General features: G+C 38.5%; 2 pseudogenes; both read right to left on the bottom strand.

Moving 5' to 3' along the window:
• Positions 1 to 4,005: 4,005 nt before the first annotated feature.
• On the bottom strand, positions 4,006 to 4,683 carry LOC126943626 (ATP synthase subunit a-like; annotated as a pseudogene).
• Positions 4,684 to 4,989: 306 nt separating this feature from the next.
• On the bottom strand, positions 4,990 to 10,267 carry LOC126941731 (cytochrome c oxidase subunit 2-like; annotated as a pseudogene).
• Positions 10,268 to 11,235: the final 968 nt, after the last annotated feature.

The following is an 11,235-nucleotide window of genomic DNA, read 5'->3' as shown; positions in this document are numbered from 1 at the left end:
TGGGTTCAAAAATGTACATTTGTAGATTCTACAAAAAAGAGTATTTTCATCCTGTCGAATGACAAGAGAGATTTAACTTTGTGATATGAAGTCTGCACATTGCAAAGCATTTCTACAGATAGCTTCTTTCTAGTTTTTATCACTGGATATTTGATTTTTCGCTATGGGCCTTAATAGGCTCCAAAATGTCCATTAATATGTTCTACAAAAAAAGTGTTTTCAAGCTGTTGAATCAAAAATGAGTTTAACGCTGTGATATAAATTCACACATCACAAAGCATTTTCTCATATAGCTTCTTCCTTGTTTTTAGAGCAGGATATTCCATTTTTCACTGTAGGTCTTGGAGGTCTCAGTAATGTCACCCAGGTGTCTCTTTCATTAGACTTCCTGGGTTAGGCCAGGTGTCTCTATCATTAGAGTGCCTCGTGTTGGCCAGCAATCTCTTACATTAGAATGCTTGTGATTGCCCAAGTGTCTCTATCAGTATAATACTTGTGGTTTGCCAGGAGTCTGTTCCATTAGAATGCCTATTGTGGTTCAGGTGTCTCTAATTTTAGACTTACCATAATGAGAATTCTATAATAGGTCAAGTAATGAATAGTACGATTGGGATAAATATTATAGAAAAATAGTCTGATTTGAAGCTTAGTGTTAGCTCTAATGTTTGGATTGCTATTCAATGTCAGTTTGAAATAATTGTTTCTTGATCCAGGAAAATATATAGGGCTGTGGGAAGGAGGCTAGTAGTAAAAGTATACATTATAATTGTTTTTACATAGTTTGGGTATAAGGGTTTTTTGTCGGGGTTAATAAAGGTAATAGTAATTGGGAGGATTAGAGAGGTCAGGGTTATTATGGTAATGGAGGTGTACATGGTTATTACTTTTATTTGGAGTTGCACCAAAGTTTTTGGTTCCTAAGACCAATGGATAACTGTCATCCTTTAAAAGTTGAGAAAGCCGTTTTGTTAAATACGGAGGCATGGATTAGCAGTCCTTGCACGCTTTCTCGGTATTTAAGAAGTAGTAGGCTTCTATGGTTAGATTCACAATCTAATGTTTTAGTTAAACTATGTTTACAAGAGGTGAAACCTAGAATAATACTAGGGTTAAGGGATAGGAGGAGAATAGGAGAAAGGTATATAAGTATTAGTGTGTTTTCTCGTGTAAAGGAGGGTTTTATGTTAATAATATGATATGTAAGTACTCCTCGTTGTGTTGTGGTAAATATATAGAGGGAGTAAAGGGCTGTAATTAGTATATTGAGTCCTGTGAGTACAATGATAACGCATGATCAAGAAAATGAAGTTATTACTCCAAGGAGTTCTCCTGTTAGGTTGATAGTAGGGGTAAGGCAAGATTAGCAAGATTTGCTGTAAACCATCAGAAGGCTATTAATGGAAGTAGGGTTTGGAATCCTAGAGAAAGTATTATAATGTGGCTGTGAGTTCATTCATAGTTTGAGTTTGCCAGGCAGAACAGTATGGATGAAGTGAGTCCATGGGCGATTATAAGGATAATTGCGCCAGTGAAGCTTCAGGGGGTTTGAATGAGGGAGATTATAATTAACAGGGCTATGTGGCTTATGGAGGAGTATGTGATGAGTGATTTCAGGTCTGTTTGTCAAAGACAGGTTGAGCTTGTTATGATTATACCTGATAAAGATAGCATGAGGAATGGGTAAGCTATGTATTCTGTTAAAGGGTTAAGAATAGAGGTGAGTTGTATTATGCCATAGCTGCCTAGTTTTAGGAGTACTGCGGCAAGAACTATTGACCTGGCAATGGGGGCTTCAACATGGACCTTAGGAAGCCATAAGTGTAGGCCATATAGGGGCATTTTTACTATAAAGGCTATTATGCATGCTAGTCAAGTAAGGTTGTGGGGTCAGGTAGTTGCTAGTTTTTGAGCCATAAGTGTTAGTAATGTAACTTTTAGTGAGCCTAGGTTATTATAAGTATAGATTAGTATGATAAGTAGGGGGAGAGAGCCGGCTAGTGTATAGAATGGAAAGTATGTGCTTGTGTTGAGGCGTTCTGCTTGGTTGCCTCACCGGGTGATGATAATTAGGGTAGGGATGAGGGTGGTTTCAAATAAAATGTAGAATATGACTAGTTCTGTGGCTATAAATGTTAGAATTAGGGAAATTTATAGGAAAACCATTATAGAGAGGCAGAGTTTTTTTCGTTGGGGGGGGATTCATTGTGTAAATGATACTGGCTTGCTGTAATTATGAGAGGTAAGAGTCAGGCAGTTAGTATTAGGAGGGGCATTGTTAGCGGGTCGGAAGATAAATAGGTTGAATAGTTGAGGAGATTGTTGTTAGTTTGGTTGAAGAATAGTAGGGGAATAAGGCTAATAATTAGACTATGTATGGTTAGATTAATTCAGATTATGTTGTTTTTGGAAAATCATGTTGTCAGTAGCAGTATAATTGTAGGGATAATTATTTTTAACATTGAAGTAAGCTTAGGTTGTGGATACAATCTAGGCCATATGTGTTAGAGATCGAGATTAATAAGGCAAGGCCTACTGCTGCTTCGCAAGCAGCAAATACTAACAGGGCAATGGGTATGATATTAGCTAAGGAGAAATGCATGTTTGAAGCTTTGAGAGTGCTTATAATAAAGAGTGACAGTATTATTCCTTCTAGGCACAGTAGGGAGGATATTAGAAAAGAGCAATAGGTTAATATGCCTACGAGTGAAATGGTAAATGCTAATGCAATGTTTATGTAGATGGAAGGCATTTGGTTAGTATGGTTATCATAATCTAATGAGTCAAAATCATTTGTTTAAACTACTTACCAATTCAGCTCAATCTAGTCCTTTTTGAGTTCATTCATAGGCCAGACTAAGAATTAGAATGATAATTAATATGATGGACGATTTAATCATTATGGGGAGGTTTGTTGTTTGGAGGGCTCATGGTAGGGTTAGTATAGGGCAATTTCCAAGTCAAATAATAGAAAGGTGGTGGCAACTAGGAAAAATTTTATGGAGAATGGAATATAAGCAGAGTTTAGTGGGTCAAAACCGCATTCATAAGGATTAGTTTTTTCTGTATAAGAATTAAGTTGAGGTAGTCAGAATATGATGATTACCAGTAGTAAGGTTAAAAGAGTGTTAATTGTTAAGGTTAATACTAGGTTAATTACTCTCTTTTGAATGCTATCAAAACTAGTTGATTGAAAGTCAACTGTACTAATTATACTGAATGAACAGGATCCTCATCAGTAGATAGAAATATAGAGGAACAGTCAGATGACATCTACAAAGTGTCAGTATCAAGCGGCGGCTTCCAAGCCAAAATGGTGATTTGATGTGAAATGATATAATAATTGGCGAATAAGACAGATAATAAGGAATGTAGATCCAATGATGATGTGAAGTTCATGGAAACCTGTGGCAACAAAGAATGTTGAACTTTAGATACCATCGGAAATAGTAAAGGGTGCTTCAAAGTACTCTGAGATTTGTAGTAGAGTGAAGTAGATGCCTAGTAGGATTGTAATGAGTAGGACTTGGATTATTTGTTTTTGATTGTTTTCTATTAGGCTATGATGGGCTCAAATGATTGTAACTCCTGATGTGAGTAATAGAGAGGTGTTTAAAAGAGGTACTTCTAGAGGATTTAGGGGAGTAATGCCTGTTGGTGGTCAGTGCCCCCCTAGGTGTGGGGTAGGGGTGAGGCTTGAGTGGTAGGATGCTCAGAAGAAACCGATGAAGAAGAAAACTTCTGAAATGATAAATAATACTATTCCGTAACGAAGGCTTTTTTGGACAGATGTTGTATGGTGGCCTTGATAGGTACTTTCTCAGACAATATCATGTCACCATTGGTATAAGGTTAGTATGTTAGTTAGTAGACCTACTGTTAGTAGAGTAGTGGAATAAAAGTGGAATCATATAATTAAGCCAGATGTTATTAGGAGGGCTGAGAGAGCCCGTGTTAGTGGTCAGGGACTGGGTTTGACTATGTGGTAAGTATGAGATTGGTAAGTCATTAAGTATTATCATGTAGATAAAGGCTGACCAAGAGTGTGAAAACATAGGCTTGGATCAGAGCGACTGTGATTTCTAGAATAGTTAATACTGGGAGTATGAAGATTAGTGTGGTGGCAGGGAAGCTAATGGTTGATAATGCTAGTGTGGCACTTCTGATCAGGTGCATTAGTAGATGGCCTGCTGTGATATTAGTGGTTAAGCGTACAGCTAGGGCTACTAGTTGAATAAATAAGCTAATGGTTTCTATGACTACTAATATGGGAATAAGAGGTGTGGGTGTACCTTGTGGCAGAAAGTGAGCTGAAGAGCTTTTAGTTTTAAAGCGAAGACCTATAATTACTGCACCTGCTCATAGGGGGATTGCTATAGCTAGGTTTATGGATAGTTGGGTGGTGGGTGTAAATAAGTGAGGCAGAAGTCCGAGAAGGTTGCTTATGATAAAAAAGATAATTAGGGATATCAGTATTAGAGATCAGGTTTGTCCTTTGGTGTTGTGAATTATTATTACTTGTTTTAGAATGAGTTGAATTACGTTTTGTTGAATAGTAATTAGTTGATTGTTAATAAGGTGTTTGGAGGTTGGAAATAGTAATATAGGAAATAAAATGATGGGTACTGCAGCAGGCTGGCTTAGGATTGTTGGAGCTGTGAATGGGGTAAATAGATTTTCATTCATTTTAATTGTCAGGGATTATTGTGGATTTGTGTATTAGGGTTTTATTTTGTGAGAGGGATAGGTAGTAATTTGTGTTTAATAGTTTTAATTGTATGATAAGGTATAGTGTGGGGAGTATGGTTATGATGATGGTGGATCATGTGGATGTATCTAGTTGTGGCATTTCACTGTAGAGAGGAATGCTTCTCTCAATCTTTAACTTAAAAGGTTAATGCTGGGGTAGCTGTACAGTGAGTCTGTAAGAATATTTTATAAGGAGTTATGGGGAAGGGATGTACTCGAAGTGTGAAGTAGGAAGTGGTACGTTTATAGGGTAAATACAGATCCTATTACAAAAATTTTTAGTGGAATTAATTCTATGACGATAGGTATAAAGCTGTGGTTGGCACCACAAGTTTCTGAGCATTGTCCGTAATAGACGCCTGGTGGTATAGCAGTAAATGTAGTTTGATTTAAGCGCCCTGGAACTGCATCTGTTTTTAGGCCTAGTGTGGGAACGGTTCACGAGTGCAAGAAGTCCTGGGATGTAATTATTATACGGATGGGGCTTCAATTGGAAGAACTATTCAGTTGTCAACTTCTAGAAGTTGAAGGTCTCCTGGATTTAAGAATAATGGGGGGAGTATATAAGAGTTAAAGATCAACCCCCCCGTAATCTGTGTACTTGTAGGTTCAGTATCATTGGTGTCCAATTGATTTGATAGTAAAGGACGGGTTGTCGATTTCATCTGTCAGATATAGGATGCACAGGGATGGAAGGGCAATTAAGACTAATATGATCGCAGGTAAGATAGTTCAAATGGTTTCTATTTCTTGGGCATCTGTAATACTGGTGTTGGTTAGTTTCATTGTGATTGTTGAGGATAGGACATATAAGACTAGAAAGCTGATTAAGGATACAATTATAAAAGCATGGTCATGAAAAGCGATTAGTTCCTCTATAATAGGGGATGTGGCATCTTGTAGACCTAGTTGAACTGGGTGAGCCGTATAAGATATATAGGGTTTAACCTATAATTTAGCTTTGACAAAGCTATGAAATAATTTTTCTAATATCTCATTGAAAAAGTTATAGGGGTTATAGGGTTGGCTTGAAACCAGTTTTAGGAGGTTCGATTCCTTCCTTTTTCGTCTAGTTTTAATATAGGTTGGTTCTTCAAACGTGTGGTAGGGCGGAGGGCAGCCATGCAACCACTCTAGGCTAGTAGAGGGCTGTTCGATTAATAAGACTTTATGCTTTGAAGCAAAGGCTTCTCAGATTATGTAGATTATTAATATTACTGCTATTAGGGAGATGAAGGAGCCTATAGATGATAGAATATTTCATGTGGTGTAGGCATCAGGGTAGTCAGAATAGCGTCGGGGTATTCCGGGCAAGCCGAGAAAATGTTGTGGGAAGAAAGTTAAATTTACGCCTACAAATATAATGGCGAAGTGGGCTTTGGCCTAAGTTTGGTCTAGTGTATAGCATGAAAATAAGGGAAATCAATGAATAAAACCTCCTATGATAGCGAATACAGCTCCTATTGACAGGACGTCGTGAAAGTGGGCTACAACATAGTATGTGTCGTGTAGTACAGTATCTAGTGATGAGTTTGCTAACACAATACCAGTTAGGCCCCCTACGATGAAGAGAAAAATAAAACCTAAGGCTAAAAGTATTGCAGGGGATCACTTGATATTGCCTCTGTGAAGTGTGACAAGTCAACTAAAGACCTTAACACCAGTGGGAATTGCAATAATTATAGTGGCAGAAATGAAGTAGGCTCATGTGTCTACATCTATACCTACTGTAAATATGTGATGAGTTCATACAATAAAGCCTAAAAACCCAATTGATATTATAGCTCAAACTATACCTATGTACCCAAACGGTTCTTTTTTTCTGGAGTAGTATATTACAATGTGAGAGATTATTCCAAACCCAGGTAGAATGAGGATATAAACTTCGGGGTGGCCGAAAATTCAGAATAAGTGTTGATATAAGATGGGATCTCCTCCCCTGGCAGGATCAAAGAAAGTGGTGTTGAGATTATGATCTGTTAGTAGCATGGTGATACCGGCAGCTAATACTGGTAGAGAGAGGAGTAGTAGGACTGCTGTGATTGACTGTCCAAATAAATAGGGGGGTTTGGTATTGAGACATCGCAGGGGGTTTTATGTTAATAATAGTGGTGGTGAAATTGATGGCTCCCAAAATAGAGGAAATGCCTGCTAGGTGAAGTGAGAAGATAGGTCTACAGAGGCCCCTGGGTGAGAGAAATTTCCTGCTAAAGGGGGATAAACTGTTCAGCCTGTTCCAGCACTGGCTTCTACTATGGCGGATGCGAGTAGTAGTAGTAAACAGGGAGGAAGAAGTCAGAAGCTTATATTCTTTAAGCGAGGAAATGCTATGTCAGAAGCGCCAATTATTAGGGGTACTAATCAATTTCCAAACGCCCCCAATTATGATGGGTATAACTACGAAGAAAATTATAACAAACGCATGGGCTGTAATAATAACATTGTAAACATGGTCGTTGCCTAATAGGTTGCCGGGTTGACCTAATTCAGCTCGAATAAGAAGGCTTAGAGCTGTGCCTATGATTCCAGCTCATGTGCCGAATAGTAGATACAGAGTTCCAATATCTTTACGGTTTGTTAAGAATAGCCAACAGTTGATGAGCATAGTTGGGGGCGGGGGGTGGAGGGTAAAATGGCTGAGTAAGCATTAGGCTGTAAATCTAAAGACAGAGGTTAAGCCCTCTTTTTACCAGCCCCTAGGTGATTTCCATGTTGAATTGCAAATTCAAAGGAGCAGCTTTAACCTCTGCCAGGGCTTCTCCTGCCTTTTTTCCCCTGCGGCGGGAGAAGTAGATTAAAGCCAGTTGATTAGGGTATTTAGCTGTTAACTAAATTTTTATGGGTTTGAGTCCCATTGATCTAGCAAGGGCTGAGCTAAATTAAAGTAACTGATTTGTGTTCAGTTGATACAGAGTAGAATTTTGCAGTCCTTATGTATCTCAGAAATTAAGCATGGTTTAACTTACTAAGGGCTTGGAGGCTCTTGGTCTTACTTAACCTGCATTTCCAGGGAATAGCTAGGGTTAGTGGGGAGATTGGTAAGAGGAAAGTGGTAAGGATAATAAATGGGGGGATGAGAAATGTGGGTTTTGTGTTCTCGAATTGTCATTTTATTTTTATTTTGTTGGATGTAAGGAATAGTGTTATGGAGGTGGTGTAGATTAGGTGTATGTAAAAGTACAAGTTGAGTGGGGTTATGATAATTATGATGGTGGGGATGGTGAAGTTATTGTTTTTTGTAAGTTCTTGGATGGTAATTCATTTGGGCAGGAAGCCGGTTAATGGGGGTAAGCCTCCTATGGATAGGAGGGTAGATAATGTTAATGGTATTAATCAAGTTAATTTGTTTCAAGTGCAAGATAGTATGAGCGTTGTGGTATTTGAGTTTAGGCTGAGAGCTAGGAATGCAGTGGTTGTTAGAATGATATATACAGCTAGGTAGAAGATTGTGATATTTGGATTATATACTAGTGTTATTGTTATTCAGCCTATATGGGTGATTGAAGAGTATGCCAGAATTTTACGTAGTTGTGTTTGGTTAAGGCCTCCTCAACTGCCCACTATGATAGATAGGATTGAGAGGGTTAGGAGAATGCTTACATTAGTTGATGGGTGGATTTGATATATAATTGAGATAGGGGCTAGTTTTTGTCATGTGAGGAGCAGTAGGCTGGAAATTAAGGGTGTTCTTTGGGTGACTTCTGGAATTCAAAAGTGGAAAGGAGCTATTACCTAGTTTTATAATGAGGGCTGTTGTTAAGATTAAAGATGAAAGCTGGCTGGCATTGCTTGTTATGGTCCAATGTCCGGAGAACAAGTTGTTGGAAATGATTGCTATTATGAGAATTATAGATGCAGTGGATTGCATTAGGAAATATTTAGCAGCGGCTTCTGTAGAACGGGGGTTTGTTTTTTTGATTAGAATTGGGGTGAAGGCTAGTATATTTATTTCTAGGCCTGCTCAGGCGAGGAATCAGTGTGAGCTTAATAATGTAATGAGAGTGCCTATGATTATGGTGAAGTAGATAATAAGTTGGGCTAGTGGATTAATTAGTACAGGAAGGATATAACCAACATTTTCGGGGTATGGGCCCAATAGCTTATTTAGCTGACCTTACTTTAGGATGGAGTGTGATAGGTAGCATGGAGAAATTTGGGTTCTCAAGGGTAGGTTCGACACTTATAATCCTAGAAATAAGAGGGTTAGGACCTCTATCATTTACTCTATCAAAGTAACTCTTTTGTCAGACATATTTCTAGGTTTGAGGGGGGGATGCTGGAGATTGTAGTGGGTGTTGAGATATATCATATGAGGAGTGCTAGTGTAAGTGGGAGGAAATTTTTTCATAGTAAATGTATGAGTTGATCATAATGGAATTGGGGATATGCTGTTCAGATTCATAGAAATAGAGAGGTCAGGAGGAGTGTTTTGGTAACAAAGCATGTTGTGAATAGCTCTGGAGAATAAATGGAGTATAACGTGCCTAGAAAGATTGTAGTTGTTAGATCTAATATTTATGTATTCAACTATAAAGAATAGAGTGAATGGACCTGCGGCATATTTAATGTTAAAGCCAGAGACTAGCTCTGACTCACCTTCTGTGAGGTCAAAGGGAGCTTCGTTAGTTTCTGCTAATGTGGAAATAAATCATATTATGGCCAAGGGTCATGATGGTAGGAGGAGTCAGAGATATTCTTGTGTTGTGATAAGTATGTGAAGGTTGAATGAGCCACTTATTAGTAAAACTGATAATAGAATAATAGCAAGAGTAACTTCATATGAAATTGTTTGGGCGACAGCTCGTAGTGCTCCAATTAGTGCGTAGTTTGAATTTGATGCTCATCCTGATCAGAAAATGGAGTAGACAGCTAGACTAGATGTAGCTAGAATAAATAAAAGTCCCAGGTTAAAATTGATTAGGAGTTGGGTATGGGAAGGGAGTTTCATAGGAGAAGGGCAATGGAAAAGGCTAAGGCTGGTGCGGTGATGTAGAGAATGGTAGTAGATGTTGAAGGTTTTAAGGGTTCTTTAGTGAAGAGTTTTATTGCATCGGCAAAGGGTTGTAGTAATCCATAAGGGCCCACAATATTAGGTCCTTTGCGTAGTTGTATGTAGCCTAGTAATTTTCACTCAATGAGTGTGAGAAATGCTATGGCGGCTAGTGCAGGTATAATGAGGAGTAGAAGGTTTGTTGTGGACACGAGGTTAAGAAGAGGAATTGAACCTCTGATTGTAAAGTTTTAAATTTTATGCAATTGCCAGGCTCTGCCATCTTAACAAACCCTGTTCTTGGGTTGGGTGTGTGATGTTTTGTTAGATTGAGATTAGGTCATCTATGGAATGAGGGCACTTTATGAAGTGGGCCCTATTTCTCTCATCCTTTCGTACAGGGAGAAATATAGAATAGATAGAAACTGACCTGGATTGCTCCGGTCTGAACTCAGATCATGGAGGACTTTAATCGTTGAACAAACGAACCCTTGATAGCTGCTGCACCATTATGATGTTCTGATCCAGCATCGAGGTCATAAACCCTATTGTCGATATGGACTCTAGAATAGGATTGCGCTGTTATCCCTAGGGTGACTTCTTCCATTGGTCATGTTATTGGACCAATTATAGGTGTTGGTTCGCTTTGGCTTGTGTAGTCTTAGCATAGGTTATTCGGAGGGGTAGTTATGCTCCGAGGTCACTCCAACCAAAATTTTTAATGCAGGTGTAGTGGTTTAAAGGTCCATAGATTTATGTGATCTTGGCTGCATTAATAAATTAAAGCTCCATAGGGTCTTCTCGTCTTATCATTTTATGTCCGCCTCTTCACGGGCAGGTCAATTTCACTGGTTGAAAGTAAGAGACAGTTGAACCTTTGTGGTGCCATTCATGCAAGTCCCCATTTAAACAACAAGTGATTATGCTACCTTTGCACGGTCAGGGTACCGCGGCCGTTAAACATGTGTCACTGGGCAGGCAGTGCCTCTAATACTAGTAATGCTAGAGGTGAAGTTTTTGGTAAACAGGCGGGGTTGAGTTTGCCGAGTTCCTTTTACTTTTCCTTTCCTCATAAGCATGCCTGTGTTGGATTAACAGTATAAATAATACTGGCTTGTTTATATTTATTAATATTGGGCTGTTAAGCGTCGGTGAAGTTTTTTGGTCTGATTTAGGCAGATGCGGTGGAGAAAATATTCATGTTACTTATACTAGCATTGTTGCTTCTATGAAATAATAGATTAATCCAACGTGATGTGAGGAGTTCAGTAAGATGTTTGGGATTTTTTTAGATAATTGATGTTGAGCTTGAACACTTTCTTAATTGATGGCTGCTTTTGGGCCAACTATGGGAATTTGATTTTTTTTACTCTCTATACAAGGTTTTTTCCTAATGTCTAAAGAGCTGTCCCTCTTTATACTAACAATTAAGTTTACAGGGGGATTGAGTGATTCTGCAGGTAAACTTAAGGTTGAACTAAGATTCTATCTTGGATAAC

This window comes from Macaca thibetana, chromosome 19, assembly GCF_024542745.1.
Source record: "Macaca thibetana thibetana isolate TM-01 chromosome 19, ASM2454274v1, whole genome shotgun sequence".
Classification (NCBI taxonomy): Eukaryota; Metazoa; Chordata; class Mammalia; order Primates; family Cercopithecidae; genus Macaca; species Macaca thibetana.
Note: the sequence above shows the minus strand (reverse complement) of the source record. Positions and strands in the feature narration are given on the sequence as shown.